The sequence below is a fragment of the Schistocerca cancellata genome, chromosome 4 (genome assembly GCF_023864275.1).
Source record: "Schistocerca cancellata isolate TAMUIC-IGC-003103 chromosome 4, iqSchCanc2.1, whole genome shotgun sequence".
NCBI lineage: Eukaryota > Metazoa > Arthropoda > Insecta > Orthoptera > Acrididae > Schistocerca > Schistocerca cancellata.
Genome location: NC_064629.1, coordinates 429,454,346 through 429,478,156, shown reverse-complemented (window position 1 = coordinate 429,478,156; position 23,811 = coordinate 429,454,346). Strand labels below are relative to the sequence as shown.

General features: G+C 29.7%; 1 long non-coding RNA gene across 2 annotated transcripts in view; it reads right to left on the bottom strand.

The window, feature by feature from the left end:
* LOC126184882 (uncharacterized) overlaps nt 1-23,212 on the bottom strand; it is a 46,489-nt gene extending 23,277 nt beyond the window's left edge. The window contains exons 1-2 of one of the 2 annotated variants that reach the window (XR_007536896.1): nt 22,850-23,212; nt 5,722-6,038 (exon numbers count right to left, since the gene is read on the bottom strand). This is a non-coding gene — a long non-coding RNA (uncharacterized LOC126184882). Of the gene's footprint in view, nt 1-5,721; nt 6,039-22,849 lie in introns of those variants that run through there. The other variant, XR_007536897.1, reaches the window with a different exon arrangement.
* Between the last annotated feature and the right edge of the window lie 599 nt (nt 23,213-23,811).

Genomic DNA, 23,811 nt, shown 5'->3' with positions numbered 1-23,811 from the left:
TATCTTCAGCATTCTTCTGTAGCACCACATTTCGAAAGCTTCTATTCTCTTCTTGTCCAAACTAGTTATCGTCCATGTTTCACTTCCATACATGGCTACACTCCATACAAATACTTTCAGAAACGACTTCCTGACACTTAAATCTATACTCGATGTTAACAAATTCCTCTTCTTGAGGAACGCTTTCCTTGCCATTGCCAGTCTACATTTTATATCCTCTCTACTTCGACCATCATCGGTTATTTTACTCCCCAAATAGGAAAACTCCTTTACTACTTTAAGTGTCTCATTTCCTAATCTAATTCCCTCAGCATCACCCGACTTAATTTGACTACATTCCATTATCCTCGTTTTGCTTTTGTTGATGTTCATCTTATATCCTCCTTTCAAGACAGTGTCAGGTCCGTTCAACTGCTCTTCCAAGTCCTTTGCTGTCTCTGACAGAATTACAATGTCATCGGCGAACCTCAAAGTTTTTACTTCTTCTCCATGAATTTTAATACCTACTCCGAATTTTTCTTTTGTTTCCTTTACTGCTTGCTCAATATACAGATTGAATAACATCGGGGAGAGGCTACAACCCTGTCTTACTCCTTTCCCAACCACTGCTTCCCTTTCATGCCCCTCGACTCTTATAACTGCCATCTGGTCTCTGTACAAACTGTAAATAGCCTTTCGCTCCCTGTATTTTACCCCTGCCACCTTCAGAATTTGAAAGAGAGTATTCCAGTTAACATTGTCAAAAGCTTTCTCTAAGTCTACAAATGCTAGAAACGTAGGTTTGCCTTTTCTTAATCTTTCTTCTAAGATAAGTCGTAAGGTCAGTATTGCCTCACGTGTTCCAGTATTTCTACGGAATCCAAACTGATCTTCCCCGAGGTCGGCTTCTACCAGTTTTTCCATTCGTCTGTAAAGAATTCGCGTTAGTATTTTGCAGCTGTGACTTATTAAACTGATAGTTCGGTAATTTTCACATCTGTCAACACCTGCTTTCTTTGGGATTGGAATTATTATATTCTTCTTGAAGTCTGAGGGTATTTCGCCTGTCTCATACATCGTGCTCACCAGATGGTAGAGTTTTGTCATGACTGGCTCTCCCGAGGCCATCAGTAGTTCAAATGGAATGTTGTCTACTCCCAGGGCCTTGTTTCGACTCAGGTCTTTCAGTGCTCTGTCAAACTCTTCACGCAGTATCTTATCTCCCATTTCGTCTTCATCTACATCCTCTTCCATTTCCATAATATTGTCCTCAAGTACATCGCCCTTGTATAAACCCTCTATATACTCCTTCCACCTTTCTGCCTTCCCTTCTTTGCTTAGAACTGGGTTGCCATCTGAGCTCTTGATATTCATACAAGTGGTTCTCTTCTCTCCAAAGGTCTCTTTAATTTTCCTGTAGGCAGTATCTATCTTACCCCTAGTGAGACAAGCCTCTACATCCTTACATTTGTCCTGTAGCCATCCCTGCTTAGCCATTTTGCACTTCCTGTCGATATCATTTTTGAGACGTCTGTATTCCTTTTTGCCTGCTTCATTTACTGCATTTTTGTATTTTCTCCTTTCATCAATTAAATTCAATATTTCTTCTGTTACCCAAGGATTTCTATTAGCCCTCGTCTTTTTACCTACTTGATCCTCTGCTGCCTTCACTACTTCATCCCTCAGAGCTACCCATTCTTCTTCTACTGTATTTCTTTCCCCCATTCCTGTCAATTGTTCCTTTATGCTCTCCCTGAAACTCTCTACAACCTCTGGTTCTTTCAGTTTATCCAGGTCCCATCTCCTTAAATTCCCACCTTTTTGCAGTTTCTTCAGTTTCAATCTGCAGTTCATAACCAATAGATTGTGGTCAGAATCCACATCTGCCCCAGGAAATGTCTTACAATTTAAAACCTGGTTCCTAAATCTCTGTCTTACCATTATATAATCTATCTGATACCTACTAGTATCTCCAGGATTCTTCCAGGAATACAACCTTCTTTTATGATTCTTATATGTGCAACAGAAAAATATGCAATTAAAGACTTTAAATCAACCTGACGAAAACAAATAAATCTAACAATAACCCCACCAGATAAGCCTAAAGACAATCAAAAATAATTAAACTTTAAACCCAAATAAGAAATAATCTTCATAACACGAAAAATACCATAACCACCTAGCTTTAATAAAACACCAGCAAGAATCATTCTACCTGAAATAGGGGCCTCAACATGAGCCTTAGGAAGCCATAAATGAACCAAAAATATTGGCATTTTAACTAAAAAAGCAAGAATTATAAAAACATAAAATATAAAATAATAAGAACCAAAATCAACCAATAAAGGAAAATATAAAGTATTAGAAAAATCATAAACCCTAAATAAAACTAATAATAAAGGCAATCTAACAACCAGAGTATAAAAAATTAAATAAACACCAGCCTGTAAACGTTCAGGTTGATAACCTCAACCTAAAATCAAAAGTAAATTAGGAACTAAAGTAGCCTCAAAAAAATATAAGAAGAAAGAAGACTCAATCTAGCAAAAGAACAATAAAGCATAATCATTAAAATTAAGACTATAAAGACAAAAAAATTAGAATGATAAGAACTTAAATAAACTGAACCTCTAGCAGTAATTATTAAAGAACAAAATCAAAAAACTAAGCAAAATCAAACTAAAAGAAAAAGAATCAATACCAAAATAATATCTAATCATATTCAAATCTGCATATGAATAAACACAAATCATAAAAACAAAACTAGACATAAACATTAAAGAATGAACCAACCATCAACAATTATTAACCAAACAAAGAGGGATCAAAAAAATAGTGATAAATAAATACTTTAACATAAAGATAAACCAAAAGAATTAAAAAAATCATTTCCATGAGAACGAATTATTGAAACTAAATTAGAAAGACCTAAAGCACCTTCACAAACAGAAAAAACCAACAAAATAACAGGAAAAAAATAATCATAATCAAACTTAATAAGAAAAAACAATAGTTAATATAAATAAAGAAAGAACAATATATTCTAATCTCAAAAGAACCATTAATATATGTTTACATTTAGAGGAAAAAACACAAACACCAGCAAAATAAATCAATAAAGAAGTAAAGACAGAGAATATAAACATTAGTTTTAATAGTTTAAAAAAAAACGGTCTTGTAAACCGGAAATAAGTCCAGCCCCCACTTTTAAAACTTCAGAGGTGAAAAAGCTTTCCATCATTGGTCCCCAAAACCGATATTTTTAATAAACTCACCCCTGAAATGATCAAAATAATAATTATGTCACTATCAAACGTAATAAATATTAATTTTATTAAATCAAGGCACCCAATATCAATAATGCTTTTCATTAACCTACAAACTTTTCTAGTTGGGCTATTAACAAGAACAATAATGGAAAGATATTGATTATCATATATTTTATTTTTAACGTTTCTTGGTGGTATATTAGTTCTATTTATTTATATTACGAGAATTGCATCAAACGAAATATTTCAACCTAAATCATTTTCGATAATTATTACCTTAACAATATGAGTATTTATTATATCAATATTAATTATTGTAGATATAACAATATTTATAGACTTTTTCAAAAATACTGAAACTATAAATATTGATAATTCAATCAATTATCAAGAAATAACAATATCTTTAGAAAAACTATATAATAGACCAACATTTATTTTTACAATAATAATAATAATTTATTTATTTTTGTCACTATTAGCAGTTGTTAAAATCACCAATATTAACCAGGGGCCTATTCGTAAAATAAGATAATTTACTAATGAATAAACCCTTACAATTAAGACATCCTTTAATTAAAATCATTAATAACTCTTTAGTTGATTTACCTGCACCAACAAATATTTCATTTTGATGAAATTTTGGGTCCCTACTAGGGTTATGTTTGGTAATTCAAATTGTAACCGGACTAGTTTTAGCTATACATTATACATCAAATATTGAAATAGCATTTAGTAGTGTAGTTCACATCTGCCGAGACGTAAATAATGGTTGAATTATTCGAACCTTACACGCAAATGGAGCTTCTATATTTTTTATTTGTATTTATTTACATGTAGTACGAGGGATTTACTACGATTCTTACATATACATGCACACCTGAATAATTGGTACAGTAATTCTATTCTTAGTTATAGCAACCGCATTTATAGGATACGTTTTACCTTGAGGTCAAATATCATTCTGAGGTGCGACAGTAATTACTAATTTATTATCAGCAATTCCATATTTAGGAACAGATTTAGTTCAATGAGTATGGGGAGGGTTTGCTGTTGATAATGCAACATTAAACCGATTCTTTACATTTCATTTTGTACTACCGTTTATTATTGCTGCAATGGCAGCAATTCATTTATTCTTCCTTCACCAAACAGGGTCTAATAACCCTTTAGGCCTAAATGGAAATATTGAAAAAATCCCATTTCACCCATACTTTACTTTCAAGGACTCTATTACATTTGTATTAATAACATCATTATTAATTATATTGTGCTTGATTAATCCTTACCTCCTAGGGGAACCAGATAATTTTGTACCTGCTAACCCATTAGTAACTTCCGTCCATATTCAACCAGAATGATATTTCTTATTTGCATATGCAATTCTACGATCAATCCCTAATAAGCTAGGAGGTGTTATTGCATTATTCTTATCAATTAGAATCTTAATAATTTTACCATTTTATAATAAAACACCATTTCGAGGTATTCAATTCTATCCTATTAATCAGATTTTATTCTGAATTATAGTAGTTGTTGTATGCTTATTAACATGAATTGTACGGTTAGTTTCAGCTAAACAAGAAGCAAAACAAGCTGAAGCTAAAGGAAAAGAAATAATAATAAAGCAACAATAAAACTGATAATTTATAAAATCAAACATGTTAAAACTACCAATTAAAATAATTAAAGATAATAAAATTAAAGCCAAACTAACTTCATATGAAATTGTTTGAGCAACAGAACGAAGAGAACCTAATAAAGAATAATTTGAATTAGAAAACCAACCAGCAATTATAACAGTATAAACACCTAATCTAGTACAACATAAAAAAACAAAAATCCATAAGAAAAAGAACATATATAAGTTAAGTAAGGGAAAATTACTCAAACAGCCAAGGAAATTATTAAATTAAAAACAGGAGAAAAATAATAAAGTAAATAATTACATATAATAGGAATTGGCTGCTCCTTACAAATTAACTTAATAGCATCACTAAAGGCTTGAGGAATTCCTGCAAAACCCACTTTATTTGGGCCCTTTCGAATTTGGATGTAACCTAAAACCTTACGCTCTAATAAAGTTAAAAAAGCAACACTAATTAAAACACAAATAACTAATAAAAGAAAATTCAAAATAAACATAAATAAATCATAAAGTGTCAATACTATTTGTAGAAAAAATCTACATAAATGAATTCTAAATTCAACACATTAATCTGTCAAAATAATAATTTAATTAGTATTAATCAATAAAATAAAAATCATTTCAACCATATGTTCCTTTCATACTAATATGAATTAATAATCTTAGGACAGAAACCGACCTGGCTCACGCCGGTCTGAACTCAGATCATGTAAGAATTTAAAGGTCGAAGAGACCTAATTATTGGGCTACTGCACCCAAAATTTTTCTTAATCCAACATCGAGGTCGCAATCTGCTTTGTCGATATGAGCTCTCAAAAACAATTACGCTGTTATCCCTAAGGTAACTTAATCTTATGATCATAAATTATGGATCAAAACAACAAACATAAATAAATGATATAATAATGAAGAGTTTATTTATTCTTCATGTCACCCCAACAAAACATCATCATTAAATATTGAAAGACAAACAAAAAACTATATAAAAATAAAATGTTAAGCTCTATAGGGTCTTCTCGTCCTAAAGAAAAATTTAAGCCTTTTGACTCAAAAGTTAATTTCAAAAATTTATTAAGAGACAGTTGATTTCTCGTCAAGCCATTCATTCCAGCCACTAATTAAGAGACTAATGAATATGCTACCTTTGCATGGTCAAAATACCACGGCTCTTTAAAAATCTGCTCAGTGAGCAGGCCAGACCTCAAAGTATTTTCAAGAGGACATGTTTTTGATAAACAGGCGGAAATCAATTTTGCCTAGTTCATTATAATAAATTCACAAGGTAAAAATTATATACAACTAAATATACTAATTCTATCATTATTACAAAAATTTTAAAATTACATAAATAATCTTAATAAAAACCTAAAATAATTATAAAATCAAAATAAAAAATAATGAACTAAAATGTAATCTTAGAGATAGCTGGTCTAAAGCTTACTATTATATTTTATAAAACAAATTATAGGTTGTTAACTTCAAAGCTTATCCCTTAAAGAATAAATAAGTTAATATTTATACTTAAAAAATTAAATAAAAGCAATTAACTTCAAAAAATTAAATTTTTTCTTAAGAAACCTGATATCTTGGGAAACGATTAACATCTCATTTCTATAAATAATTTAATAATAATTATGATACATTAACTATAAATTACTTATAAATCAACCCAAATCGAGACAAGTAAAGTAAATACTAAAATTTTGATAAACCCTGATACAAAAGGTACAATAAATAAAATCTACTTTTAAAAATTTAAAATAATATTTCATCAAACAATTACAATACCAATAAACTATAATCTAAAAAATCAATTCTACAAAATATACTAAGACAAAACTCGACAAAATTATTTTTATTAGATAATTAAACATACAAAAAATAAATATAATAAAATAAGTAATCAAGATATCCTGATTTGCAGAGAAAAATTTTCAGTGTAAATGAAACACTTTACTAATAAGTTATATCTTGAAACTCTTACTAGATACACTTTCCAGTACATCTACTATGTTACAACTTATCTCATCTAAATTGAAGCTAAATTAAAACAATAAAATGGAATAATCAATAATGAGAGCGACGGGAGATGTGTACACACCTCAGAGCCAATATCACTTAAATTAAATAAATTAAATTACTATCAAATCCACCTTCATTAATAGTATTTCACGATCAAATCCGTTATAAACAAAAATCTATTGTAACCCACCTCCTCTTAAGTATTATGCTGATACTAAATCAATCGCTAAATCCAAAATCACTTGATAATTAAATCAAATTACTGCAAAATAGAACATTTAGTTTAACAAAACTTACATATAATACAAAGAAAAAGTGAATAAATAAGCAAGAATAAAACTTTTGGAAACAAAATAAGAAATTCAAAAATTTATAAAATTAAGAAAAAATAAAAGATTCAAATATTTAGAGAAAAAAAAAACACAAATAGTGACAAAAAAGAAAGAAACACACCCTCGAATGTCCACAACAACTTCTATATTATATATAAATAAAGATTAATATGGAACATGTTTACCAATAAATGTAATATATTCTTTCTTATTTAATCTTTCTTTTCACTAATAATAAAGAAATATTAAATAATATAATAAATATATTTTATACAATTATGTAAATTAATGTAATATGTTATTAATATAAAATTAACTTTATATTAAGTTAACTTAAAAATCAATTAGTTAAATAATTTAATTATACAAAATATGTCTATTTATATTATTATAATTAATGTAATTATCCATATTAATATAATATTTTATATTAAATAATATAAATTATATTTATTATATCCAATTATAATAATATTTAATATTAATTTACATATATTAAATAATTTATTATATAATAACCTATTTTAAGCTAAAAACATAAGTAGCTATAATCCTAGGTAAATAAATTATTAAAATAATCACTTAATAATAATAAAATAACATTATAAGTATTTAAATTTAATGAAATGCAATATATTAATGTAAATTATTCATTCTATATAATATATACTCAAATTATCCGAACCGAGATAAATTACGAGGGTCGGTCAAAAAGTAATGCCTCCCATTTTTTTTCTACTTAAAGAAATTAAGTTAAGTGAAAAATTTGAATTTGGCGCCATTCCTCAAACCTTCTTCTGCAATCCACTGCAGTAGTAACTTTCTGTGTCAACAGGTGGCAGCACAGCAGAAGTTAGTAAGATGGCCGACATCGATGTTCGTTTGAGACAGCGTTGTGTGATTGAATTCTTGAATGCAGAAGGTGAAACGCCCATACGCAATCATGAAAGACTGTAGAAGGTGTATGATGTTGTGACAGTGGATGTCAGCACTGTTAGACGATGGGTTCGTCGTTGTAAGGAAGCTGAAGGGCAAACACCATTGACTGACGAAAAGCGGAGCGGCAGGCCGGTGAGTGCAGTGACTCCACACAACATTCAGCAAGTTGATGACATCATTCGTGGTGACCGTCGGGTGACTGCAGATGAAGTGTGTCGCATTATTTCTCTTAGTAAAGGCAGTGTGACCACGATTATTAAACAATTGGGGTACTCAAAAGTTTGTGCACGGTGGGTTCCAAGAATGTTAACCGATCAGAATAAAGAGGCAAGGAAAACAATAGCCTCCCAACACTTGCAGCGCTTCCGTTTGGAGGGAGATGAGTTTCTGAAAAAAATTGTGACCGGGGACGAAACATGGGTGCATTTTTTTGAACCCAAATCAAAGAGGCAGTCAATGGAGTGGCGTCACACAAGCTCGCCGAGGAAGAAAAAATTCAAAACTGTGCGATCGGCAGGGAAAGTTATGGCAACAGTTTTCTGGGATACAGAGGGTGTGATTCTGGTTGATTTTTTGGAGCAGGGATGCACAATAAATTCTGTTCAATACGTCACAACCCTCAACAAACTTAAAGCACGTCTTCAGCGAGTTCGCCCAACAAAATCAATGGCAAATGTTCTTCTTTTGCATGACAATGCAAGACCACACACCAGTCGTCACACCTCTGACGAGATTGTCAAAATTGGATGGGAAGTTTTGCCTCATCCCCCATACAGCCCTGACCTGGCACCATCAGACTTCCATCTGTTCGGGCCACTAAAAGAAGCTCATCGTGGGATTCATTTTGAAGATGAGGAGGCCGTCAAAACATCCGTGCGTCAATGGCTTAGGAAGCAGAGCTGTGATTTTTACCGTGCTGGGATACATGCCCTTGTTCAAAGATGGACCAAAACTGTAGAGATGGGCGGAGATTACATTGAAAAATGACAAAATGATCCTCAATGTTGTGGTTTTCAACCTATGTAATTGCATTTAAATTTCCTGACAATTAAACGTAGAAAAAAAAATAGGAGGCATTACTTTTTGACTGACCCTCGTAATTAGAAATAACCAAAATAATACATAAACAAATTTTTAAAAAAATTTTAATTTATATATTAAATATAAATGAAGTGCCTGATTAAAGGGTTACCTTGATAGGGTAAATCAAGTAAATAAAAATTACCTTCATTAAAAATTACATAAGACAGAATTAAACTACCTCCTTTAGTATCAAAAACTAACATGCGTCATACACCTTAATGTAAAAAGGTAAGCTAAACAAGCTAATGGGTTCATACCCCATTTATAGAGGTATCAATCCTCTCCTCTTTAATGACCAACAACTCTACAAAACTTCTCTTAATATCAACATTAATTATAAAAACGATCCTGTCCATTTCATCAAACTCCTGATTTGGAGTTTGAATAGGACTTGAGATCAACTTACTTTCATTTATTCCGCTCCTAACAAGAAATAAAAATATAATAATAAATGAATCATCAATTAAATATTTTATTGTCCAAGCAATAGCATCGACAATACTATTATTTTCAATTTTGCTGATTCAAATAAAATATCCAATAGGATGAGAAACAGAATTTATTTCATCAATAATAATCAGATCTACATTATTATTAAAAATCGGGGCTGCACCTTTCCATTTCTGATTTCCAGAAGTAATACGGGCTTCAAGATGAAATAACTGTTTAACAGTAATAACGTGACAAAAAATTGCCCCAATAATGGTGTTATCTTATTGTATTCAACTAAGAACTTTCGTTTGAACAATTATCATTCTAAGAATTATTATTGGGGCAATAGGTGGTTTAAATCAAACATCTCTACGACAACTTCTAGCATATTCCTCAATTAGACATTTAGGGTGAATAATTAGATCTCTAACAGTTAGACAAAACATCTGAGAACTATACTTTATTATTTACTCACTATTAAGATTAATTATGGTTTTATTATTTAAGCAAATAAATCTATTTTTTATAAACCAAATTTATTCAGCCAGAAATATAAAAACTGATATTAAATTCATAATAGTTTTATCTCTTCTATCCCTAGGTGGTTTGCCACCATTCCTTGGATTTCTACCAAAATGAATTGTAATACAATCATTAATAGAAAATAACATAACAACTATTATAACCATTACAGTTGTATTAACTACAATTACACTTTACTATTATATACGTATTAGATTCTCAGCCCTAATTATGTCATACACAGAAAATTCATGATCTATAAAAATAAAGTCTCAAAAATCAAGAATTATTCCCCCTATAACAGTTATAATTTCAACAATAGGATTAATCTCAACATCAACCTTAATCTCATTATACTAAGGACTTAAGTTAACTAAACTAATAACCTTCAAAGTTATAATTAAAAGAATAATCTTTTAGGCCTTAGTAAAATTTCACACCTCTAGAATTGCAGTCTAGAATCATAATTGAATATAAGGCATAAAACATGGTAAGAGAGAAACATCTCATAAGTAGATTTACAGTCTACCACCTTAAATTCAGCCATCTTACCGCAAAAATGATTATTCTCAACAAACCATAAGGATATTGGTACTTTATACTTCTTATTTGGAGCGTGAGCAGGAATAGTAGGAACATCAATAAGAATACTTATTCGTGCTGAACTCGGCCAACCAGCATCTCTAATTGGAGATGACCAAATCTATAATGTTATTATAACAGCACACGCATTTGTAATAATTTTTTTTATAGTAATACCTATTATAATTGGTGGATTTGGTAATTGGCTCGTACCATTAAAAATTGGTGCACCAGATATAGCATTCCCACGAATAAATAATATAAGTTTTTGATTACTACCGCCTTCACTAACCCTTCTTCTTACATCTTCTATAGTAGATAATGGTGCTGGTACAGGGTGAACAGTTTACCCCCCTCTTGCAGGAGCTATCGCACATGGAGGGGCATCTGTAGGCCTGGCTATTTTCTCACTTCACTTAGCAGGTGTATCATCTATTCTTGGTGCAGTAAACTTCCTTACAGCAGCAATTAATATACGATCAGAAAGTATAACTCTAGATCAAACACCTTTATTTGTATGATCCGTAGCTATTACAGCCCTTCTCCTCCTTTTATCGCTTCCAGTATTAGCAGGAGCTATTACTATACTACTAACAGATCGAAATTTAAATACATCATTCTTTGACCCTGCGGGAGGAGGTGACCCAATTCTATATCAACACTTATTTTGATTCTTTGGGCACCCAGAAGTTTACATTTTAATTCATCCAGGATTTGGAATTATCTCTCACATTGTATGTCAAGAAAGAGGAAAAATTGAATCATTTGGAACACTAGGTATAATTTATGCCATATTATCAATTGGACTAATAGGATTTATTGTATGAGCACATCACATTTTTACAGTAGGAATAGACGTTGACACACGAGCTTACTTTACATCAGCAACAATAATTATTGCTGTACCTACAGGAATTAAGGTATTCAGATGATTAGCTACACTATATGGAACTAAATTCAAATTCAATCCACCACTATTATGAGCTTTAGGATTTATTTTTCTATTCACAATTGGTGGGCTAACAGGGTTAGTATTAGCAAACTCATCACTTAACATCGTATTACATGATACATATTATGTAGTAGCCCACTTCCATTATGTATTATCCATAGGAGCAGTATTTGCAATCATAGGAGGTGTTATTCAATGATACCCATTATTTACAGGATTAACTATAAATAATACATGATTAAAATAACAATTTACATTTATATTTATTGGGGTGAACTTAACATTCTTCCCTCAACACTTCCTAGGACTAGCAGGAATACCACGACGATATTCAGATTATCCAGATGCATATACATCATGAAATGTAGTGTCAAGAATTGGGTCTAGAATTTCTATTGTAGGAATCATTATTTTTATTGTAATTATATGAGAAAGAATGGTTACAAACCGAGCAATCATATTTAGAGCTAATATAAGAAGATCAACAGAATGACTACAAAATAACCCGCCTGCAGAACACAGCTACTCAGAACTACCATTAATTTCTAGATTCTAATATGGCAGATTAGTGCAGTAGATTTAAGCTTTACAAATAAAGATATGACCTTTTATTAGAAAAATTCATTAATGGCAACATGATCAAATTTATCCCTTCAAGATGGAGCTTCCCCATTAATGGACCAACTATCATTCTTCCATGATCATACTATAGTCGTATTATTATTAATTACAGTAATTGTAGGCTATGCTCTAAGTTATATATTATTTATTGCCTATACAAACCGAAACATACTTCACGGAGATTTAATTGAAACAATCTGAACAGCACTACCAGCAATTACACTAATTTTTATTGCACTCCCATCATTACGACTACTATATTTACTTGATGATTCAGTAGATGGAATAATCACAATTAAAACAATTGGACGACAATGATACTGAAGATATGAATATTCAGACTTTATAGACGTAGAATTTGACACTTATATAACACCAGAACAAGACCTAGAAAATGACGGATTTCGACTCCTAGATGTAGATAACCGAACAATTCTACCAATAAATACGGAAGTACGAGTATTAACAAGAGCATCAGACGTTCTACACTCATGAGCAGTACCTGCATTAGGGGTTAAAATTGACGCAACGCCAGGTCGACTAAACCAAGGAACATTTACAATAAACCGACCTGGACTGTTCTTTGGACAATGTTCAGAAATCTGTGGAGCGAACCACAGATTCATACCAATTGTAATTGAAAGAACTTCAGTAAAGTTATTTATCAAGTGATTATCTAAGATAATCTAAGGAGTTAGTTAAAATATATAACATTAGAGTGTCAATCTAAAATAACTAAACAATTAGTACACCTTGAAATACATCAGATGACTGAAAGTAAGTAATGGGTTCTTAAACCAAAAAATAGTAAATTAACGACTACTTCTGATGGGGAAATTTAATACAAATCCCTCAAATATCCCCTCTCATATGATTCTCCCTATTCATTATATTTTCGGCTACATTAATTTTATTTAATCAAATAAACTATTTTTCATTTAAACCAAATCTTATTAAAAGAGTAGAAAAAAGAACAGTTGATATAAAAAACTGAAATTGAAAATGATAATAAATTTATTTTCAACATTTGACCCATCAACTAATATCTTCAATTTATCATTAAATTGAACTAGAACATTCTCAGGATTATTATTAATCCCATCAATGTTTTGACTTACACCATCACGAATTAATATTATTTGAAATAAACTAAACTTAACCTTACACAATGAATTTAAAACATTACTAGGACCAAAATCATTTAATGGAACAACATTCATCTTCATTTCAATCTTTATTATAATACTATTTAATAATTTCATACGATTATTCCCTTACATCTTTACTAGAACAAGACACTTAGCATTAACATTTGCAATTGCTCTACCTATATGATTAAGATTTATGTTATTTGGATGAATTAATCATACCAATCATATATTCACACACCTTGTTCCTCAAGGAACACCACCTGCATTAATATCATTCATAGTATTAATTGGAACAATTAGAAATGTCATTCGACCAGGTACATTAGCAGTACGACTAGCAGCAAATATAATTGCAGGACACTTACTATTAACATTACTAGGAAATACAGGACCATCTATAGCAATAAACTTAATCTCACTATTAATTATTGGACAAATACTTCTATTAATTCTAGAATCAGCAGTAGCAATAATTCAAGCTTTCGTTTTCTCAATTTTAAGAACTTTATATTCTAGAGAAGTATACTAAACCTATGTTAACAACTCACTCAAACCACCCATTCCACTTAGTAGATTACAGACCTTGACCATTAACAGGAGCAATTGGAGCAATAGTTTTAGTATCAGGATTAGCAAAATGATTTCACCTATTTAACATTAACTTATTTATAATTGGATTTGGAATTACCTTACTAACTATAATCCAATGATGACGAGATGTAGTACGAGAAGGAACATACCAAGGACTACTTACGGGATTTGTATCAATTGGATTACGATGAGGAATAACATTATGTATTGCATCAGAAGTACTATTCTTTGTTTCATTTTTCTGAGCATTTTTTAGAAGAAGACTAGCACCTACTATTGAACTAGGGATATTATGACCCCCAATAGGAATCCAACCTTTTAATCCTATACAAATTCCATTACTTAATACAGCTGTTCTTTTAGCATCAGGAGTAACAGTAACATGAGCACATCATAGTTTAATAGAATCTAATCATACTCAAGCATTACAGGGACTATTCTTCACAGTATTACTAGGACTATACTTCACTATACTTCAAGCATATGAGTATTGAGAAGCACCCTTCACCAATTCAGATGCAGTTTATGGATCAACATTCTTTGTTGCAACAGGATTCCATGGGCTACATGTAATTATCGGAAGAATCTTCTTATCAACATGGCTATTCGACATTCAATAAATCAATTCTCACCAAGACACCACTTTGGATTTGAAGCAGCAGCATGATACTGACACTTTGTAGACGTAGTGTGATTATTCTTATACATCTCTATTTATTGATGAGGTAGATAATTGTTTTTCTAGTATAAATAGTACATTTGACTTCCAATCAAAAAGCTTGATATTAATCAAGAAAAACAATCCTAATTTTATCTAGAAGAATTTTTATTAGATTTATTATCCCAATAATTGTTATAATCCTTGCAACAACACTATCAAAAAAATTAATTAATGACCGAGAAAAAAGATCACCATTTGAGTGTGGATTTGACCCAAAAAGATCAGCACGAATACCCTTCTCACTTCGATTCTTCTTAATTGCAGTAATTTTCTTAATTTTTGATGTAGAAATCGCACTAATCCTTCCAATTGTAGTTAGTTTTAAAACTTCAGACATTATAATCTGAACAATATCAACAATATTTTTAATTATAGTATTACTAGGAGGACTATACCATGAATGAAATCAAGGAGCCTTACAATGAGCAGAATAAAGGGTTGTAGTTAACTATAACATTTGGGTTGCATTCAAAAAGTATTGATATAATCAATCAACCATAAATAGAATAAGAAGCGAAATATTGCAGTCAGTTTTGACCTGGAAGGTTGGTAAATAAAATACCCTTATTCTTATTAATTGGAGCCAAAAAGAGGTGTATTACTGTTAATTAAATAATTGAACTATAAAGTTCCATTTAAGGAAATGTAAGGCCAATATGAAAGCTGCTAACTTTTTATATTAACGGTTAAATTCCGTTCACATTTCTAAAATTTATATAGTTTAAATAAAAGATTACATTTTCACTGTAAAAATAATATATGTATATTTATAAATACCTAAAAGAGAAAATACTTCCTTAACATCTTCAGTGTCACACTCTAATCATAAGCTATTTAAGTAAACGAAACATAATATCACCAAAATAAACATTCAAAAAATAAAAGTTAAAAGATAAATCTTAAAATTAGAATCATATCAACCTTGTATATAACCAATTAAATAAATAAATACTCTATATAAACCTTGACCACCAAATAATTCACCCCAACCATAATCAAATGATTTAGATGAATAATAACCCAATTTTAAAGGAATATATCTAATAAACTTACTTGAAAGAAAAGGTATAAACCACATAGAACCAGCAAATCTGACAAAAGAAAGTATACTTAAAGGAAATAAATTTTGAGAAAAATCAAAATTAGAAATAAGATAACCCAAATAAGCACCCAAAACAACTACAGTAATAGTAAAAAACTTTAAATAGTAAGGCAAAGCAATCACATGAGGAATAGGAAAAATTAATCAAGACAAAAGACTGCCACCAAAAACAGCAACAAATAATAAACCAATTATACCAAACGAAATATAATAACCCCTATCATCAAAAGAAAATCTAGAATAAAAATTATTATCACCAGACATTGAATAATAAAAAAGACGAAAAGAATAAGAAGCAGTTAAGCCAGTAGAAAAGAAATAAAGAAAAAAATTAAACAATTAATTCATCTTAAACAAACCATTTCAAGAATTAAATCCTTTGAATAAAAACCTGCTAAAAATGGTATACCACACAAAGACAAACTAGAAACATTAAAACAAACTGTAGTTAAAGGCATAAAATTAACAATAGAACCTATAAAACGAATGACCTGAGAATCCTTTAAATTATGAATTATTGAACCTGCACACATAAACAATAAAGCCTTAAATAAAGCATGAGCTAATAAATGAAAAAATGCAAGTTTTGGGTAACACATAACCAAAATTCTTATTATTAAATCAAGTTGTCTTAAAGTAGAAAGAGCAATAATTTTCTTCAAATCAAATTCAAAATTCGCTCCTAAACCAGCCATAAATATAGTTATACAACCAATTAAAAGCAAAAATCAACCGCAATTTCAACCAACAAAATGTAATATTCAAGCAATAGAATTTAAAATAGCAACATCACCAATACGATTAGAAAGGGCAGTTAATATACCCGCACTATAAGATTTCACATTTTGGTAGTAAATAACTAAACAATAAGAAACTAAACCTAAACCATCCCATCCTAATAAAATTCTAATCAAATTAGGACTAATAATTAAAAAACCTATAGAAAGAATAAATATTAAAACAATAATAATAAAACGATTTACATTTTTTCTCCCGATATATAGTCCTCTCTATAATAAATAACCAAAGAAGAAATATACATAACAAAAGATATAAAAATAAGAGACATTCTATCAAAAATTAAAGTCATAACAACCATAGAACCATTTAAATTGAAAAGTTCTGAAACTTCCTGGCAGATTAAAACTGTGTGCCCGACCGAGACTCGAACTCGGGACCTTTGCCTTTCGCTGGCAGAAGTAAAGCTGTGAGTACCGGACGTGAGTCGTGCTTCGGTAGCTCAGTTGGTAGAGCACTTGCCCGCGAAAGGCAAAGGTCCCGAGTTCGAGTCTCGGTCGGGCACACAGTTTTAATCTGCCAGGAAGTTTCATATCAGCGCACACTCCGCTGCAGAGTGAAAATCTCATTCTGGAAACATCCCCCAGGCTGTGGCTAAGCCATGTCTCCGCAATATCCTTTCTTTCAGGAGTGCTAGTTCTGCAAGTTTCGCAGGAGAGCTTCTGTAAAGTTTGGAAGGTAGGAGACGAGGTACTGGCAGAAGTAAAGCTGTGAGTACCGGACGTGAGTTGTGCTTCGGTAGCTCAGTTGGTAGAGCACTTGCCCGCGAAAGGCAAAGGTCCCGAGTTCGAGTCTCGGTCGGGCACACAGTTTTAATCTGCCAGGAAGTTTCATATCAGCGCACACTCCGCTGCAGAGTGAAAATCTCATTCTGAAAAGTTCTCATTCAACAATAACTCTATAATCAATTATTAAAAAATAAATACCAAAAATAAAAATTATAGTTCTAGAAAAAAATAAAAAAAAACTCAAAGAACAAATAGAAAACAAATTCACGGCCTAAGAAGGAAAAAATTCATATCATTGATTCCACAAAACAACATTTTTAATTAAAATACTTAAGCAACCTAAACAAAAAAATTCTCCCCATTAAACAAAAAATAACCAAGAGAACAAGTATAAACACCAGAATAATAATTACCATGCTGAGAATAAGAATACATGTATAAAGTATAAACAGCTCTAAAAAAGACAAAAAAATTAAAGAAAAAAATCTAAAAGAAGATCAAGACACAATTCTATTTAATAAAATAAGTTCACCTACCAAATTTAAAGAAGGTGGAGCAGCTATATTAGAAGAGCTCAAAAGGAATCATCATAAAGCCATTATTGGTATCAAATTAATTATACCTTTGTTAATTAATAATCTTCGTCTACCTAAACGCTCATAAATAATATTAGACAAACAAAATAAACCAGAAGAACATAAACCATGACCAACCATTAAAGAAAGAGAACCTATACAACCCCATCAATTCATAGTCATCAACCCTCCAATAACTATTCTTATATGAGCAACAGAAGAATATGTAATTAAAGACTTTAAATCAACCTTACGAAAACAAATAAATCTAACAATAACCCCACCAGATAAGCCTAAAGACAATCAAAAATAATTAAACTTTAAACCCTTATAAGGAATAATCTTCATAACACGAAAAATACCATAACCACCTAACTTTAATAAAACACCAGCAAGAATCATTCTACCTGAAATAGGGGCCTCAACATGAGCCATAGGAAGCCATAAATGAACCACAAATATTGGCATTTTAACTAAAAAAGCAAGAATTATAAAAACATAAAATATAAAATAACAAGAACCAGAATCAACCAATAAAGGAAAATATAAAGTATTAGAAAAATCATAAACCCTAAATAAAACTAATAATAAAGGCAATCTAGCAACCAGAGTATAAAAAATTAAATAAACACCAGCCTGTAAACGTTCAGGTTGATAACCTCAACCTAAAATCAAAGGTAAAGTAGGAACTAATCTAGCCTCAAAAAAAATATAAAAAGAAAGAAGACTCAATCTAGCAAAAGAACAATAAAGCATAATCATTAAAATTATGACTATAAAGACAAAAAAATTAGAATGATAAGAACTTAAATAAACTGAACCTCTAGCAGTAATTATTAAAGAACAAATTCAAAAACTAAGCAAAATCAAACTAAAAGAAAAATAATCAATACCAAAATAATATCTAATCATATTCAAATCAGCATATGAATAAACACAAATCATAAAAACAAAACTAGACATAAACATTAAAGAATGAACCAACCTCAACAATTATTAACCAAACAATGAGGGATCAAACAAATAGTTATAAATAAATACTTTAACATAAAGATAAACCAAAAGAATTAAAAAAATCATTTCCATGAGCACGAATTATTGAAACTAAAATAGAAAGACCTAAAGCACCTTCACAAACAGAAAAAACAAAAAAATAACAGGAAAAAAATAATCATAATCAAACTCAATAAGAAAAAAAATAATTAATATAAATAAAGAAAGAACAATATATTCTAATCTCAAAAGACCCATTAATAAATGTTTACGTTTAGAGGAAAAAACATAAACACCAGCAAAATAAATCAATAAAGAAGTAAAGACAGAGAATATAAACATTAGTTTTAATAGTTTAAAAAAACACCGGTCTTGTAAACCGGAAATAAGTCCAGCCCCCACTTTTAAAACTTCAGAGGTGAAAAAGCTTTCCATCATCGGTCCCCAAAACCGATATTTTTAATAAACTAACCCCTGAAATGATCAAAATAATAATTATATCTATATCAAACGTAATAAATATTAATTTTATTAAATTAAGACACCCAACATCAATAATGCTTTCCATTATCCTACAAACTTCTCTAGTTGGGCTAATAACAGGAACAATAATGGAAAGATAATTGATTATCATATATTTTATTTTTAACGTTTCTTGGTGGTATATTAGTTCTATTTATTTATATTACGAGAATTGCATCAAACGAAATATTTCAACCTAAATCATTTACGATAAATATTACCTTAACAATATGAGTATTTATTATATCAATATTAATTATTCTAGATATAACAATATTTATAGACTTTTTCAAAAATACTGAAACTATAAATATTGATAATTCAATCAATTATCAAGAAATAACAATATCTTTAGAAAAACTATATAATAGACCAACATTTATTATTACAATCATAATAATAATTTATTTATTTTTGGCACTATTAGCAGTTGATAAATCGCCAATATTAACCAGGGGCATATTCGTAAAATAAGATAATTTACTAATGAATAAACCCTTACGATTAAGACATCCTTTAATTGAAATCATTAATAACTCTTTAGTTGATTTACCTGCACCAACAAATATTTCATTTTGATGAAATTTTGGGTCCCTACTAGGGTTATGTTTGGTAATTCAAATTGGAACCGGACTATTTTTAGCTATACATTATACATCAAATATTGAAATAGCATTTAGTAGTATAGTTCACATCTGCCGAGACATAAATAATGGTTGAAGTATTTGAACCTTACATGCAAATGGAGCTTCTATATTTTTTATTTGTATTTATTTACATGTAGGACGAGGAATTTAGTACGGATCTTACATATACATGCACACCTGAATAATTGGTACAGTAATTCTATTCTTAGTTATAGCAACCACATTTATAGAATACGTTTTACCTTGAGGTCAAATATCATTCTGAGGTGCGACAGTAATTACTAATTTATTATCAGCAATTCCATATTTAGGAACAGATTTAGTTCAATGAGTATGGGGAGGGTTTGCTGTTGATAATGCAACATTAAACCGATTCCTTACATTTCATTTTGTACTACCATCTATTATTGCTGCAATGGCAGCAATTCATTTATTCTTCCTTCACCAAACAGGGTCTAATAACCCTTTAGGCCTAAATGGAGATATTGAAAAAAATCCCATTTCAAACATACTTTACTTTCAAGGACTCTATTACATTTGTATTAATAACATCATTATTAATCATATTGTGCTTGACTAATCGTTACCTCCTAGGGGATCCAGATAATTTTGTACCTGCTAACCCATTAGTAACTCCCATCCATATTCATCCAGAATGATATTTCTTATTTGCATATGCAATTCTACGATCAATCCCTAATAAGCTAGGAGGTGTTATTGCATTATTCTTATCAATTAGAATCTTAATAATTTTACCATTTTATAATAAAACACCATTTCGAGGTATTCAATTCTATCCTATTAATCAGATTTTATTCTGAATTATAGTAGTTGTTGTATGCTTATTAACATGAATTGGTAAACGACCTGTTGAAAAACCTTACATTATAACAGGACAAATCTTAACAATTATCTACTTTACATACTTCTTAATTAATGTACATATTGCAAACGCATGAGATAAACTAATTAAAGAATAATAAGTTAATTAGCTTAGGAAAAGCATATGTTTTGAAAACATAAAACTAGAAGTTTAACTCTTCTATTAACTTTTCTTAAAAAATTTCACTAAATAAATGAAATAAATAAAATCTTTAAACCGACAAAGAAAATAAAAAAATTTAAAGATAAAGGCAAAAAACTTTTTCTAGCTAAGTACATTAACTTATCATTACGAAAACGTGGTAATGTCCCCCGAACTCAAATAAACCCAAAGGACATAACAGCAAGCTTAATGAAAAATATAAAAGAATAAAAATCACCACCTAAAAAAATTAAAGCTAATAATATTCTTATACAAACAATTCTTGCATACTCAGCTAAAAAAATTAAAGTAAACCCACCTGCACCATATTCAATATTAAAACCTGAAACTAACTCAGATTCACCTTCGGCAAAGTCAAAAGGAGTACGGTTAGTTTCAGCTGAACAAGAAGCAAAACAAGCTAAAGCTAAAGGAACAGAAATAATAATAAATCAACAATAAAGCTGATAATTTATAAAATCAAACATGTTAAAACTACCAATTAAAATAATTAAAGATAATAAAATTAAAGCCAAACTAACTTCATATGAAATTGTTTGAGCAACAGAACGAAGAGAACCTAATAAAGAATAATTTGAATTAGAAGACCAACCAGCAATTATAACAGTATAAACACCTAATCTAGTACAACATAAAAAAAACAAAAATCCATAAGAAAAAGAACATATATAAGTTAAGTAAGGGAAAATTACTCAAACAGCCAAGGAAATTATTAAATTAAAAACAGGAGAAAAATAATAAAGTAAATAATTAGATATAATAGGAATTGGCTGCTCCTTACAAATTAACTTAATAGCATCACTAAAGGGTTGAGGAATTCCTGCAAAACCTACTTTATTTGGGCCCTTTCGAATTTGGATGTAACCTAAAACCTTATGCTCTAATAAAGTTAAAAAAGCAACACTAATTAAAACACAAATAAATAATAAAAGAAAATTCAAAATAAACATAAATAAATCATAAAGTATCAATACTATTTGTAGAAAAAATCTACATAAATGAATTCTAAATTCAACACATTAATCTGTCAAAATAGTAATTTAATTAGTATTAATCAATAAAATAAAAAATATTTCAACCATATGGTCCTTTCATACTAATATGAATTAATAAACTTAGGATAGAAACCGACATGGCTCACGCCGGTCTGAACTCAGATCATGTAAGAATTTAAAGGTCGAACAGACCTAATTATTGGGCTACTGCACCCAAAATTTTTCTTAATCCAACATCGAGGTCGCAATCTGCTTTGTCGATATGAGCTCTCAAAAACAATTACGCTGTTATCCCTAAGGAAACTTAATCTTATGATCATAAATTATGGATCAAAACAATAAACATAAATAAATGATATAATAATGAAGAGTTTATTTATTCTTCATGTCACCCCAAGAAAACATCATCATTAAATATTGAAAGACAAACAAAAAACTATATAAAAATAAAATGTTAAGCTCTATAGGGTCTTCTCGTCCTAAAGAAAAATTTAAGCCTTTTGACTCAAAAGTTTAATTCAAAAATTTATTAAGAGACAGTTGATTTCTCATCAAGCCATTCATTCCAGCCACTAATTAAGAGACTAATGATTATGGTACCTTTGCACGGTCAAAATACCGCGGCTCTTTAAAAATCTGCTCAGTGAGCAGGCCAGACCTCAAAGTATTTTCAAGAGGACATGTTTTTGATAAACAGGCGGAAATCAATTTTGCCTAGTTCATTATAATAAATTCACAAGGTAAAAATTGTATACAAATAAATATACTAATTCTATCATTATTACAAAAATTTTAACATTAAATAAATAATCTTAAAAAAACTTAAAATAATTATAAAATCAAAATAAAAAATAATGAACTAAAACGTAATCTTAGAGATAGCTGGTTTAAAGCTTACTATTATATTTTATAAAACAAATTATAGATTATTAACTTCAAAGCTTATCCCTTAAAGAATAAATAAGTTAATATTTATACTTGAAAAATTAAATAAAAACAATGACTTCAAAAAATTAAATTTTTTGTTAAGAAACTAGATATCTTGGGAAACGATTAACATCTCATTTCTATAAATAATTTAATAATAATTATGATACATTAACTATAAATTATTTATAAATCAACCCAAATCGAGACAAGTAAAGTAAATAATAAATTTTTATAAACACTGATACCAAAGGTACAATAAATAAAATCTACTTTTAAAAATTTAAAATAATATTTCACAAAACAATTACATTACCAATAAACTATAATCTAAAAAATCAATTCTACAAAATATACTAAGACAAAACTCGACAAAATTATTTTTATTAAATAATTAAACATACAAAAAATAAATATAATAAAATAAGTAGTCAAGATATCCCGATTTTCACAGAAAAATTTTCAGTGTAAATGAAACACTTTACTAATAATTTATATCTTGAAACTCTTACTAGATACACTTTCCAGTACATCTACTATGTTACTTATCTCATCTAAATTGAAGCTAAATTAAAACACTAAAATAGAATAATCAATAAAGAGAGCAACGAGCGATGTGTACACACCTCAGAGCC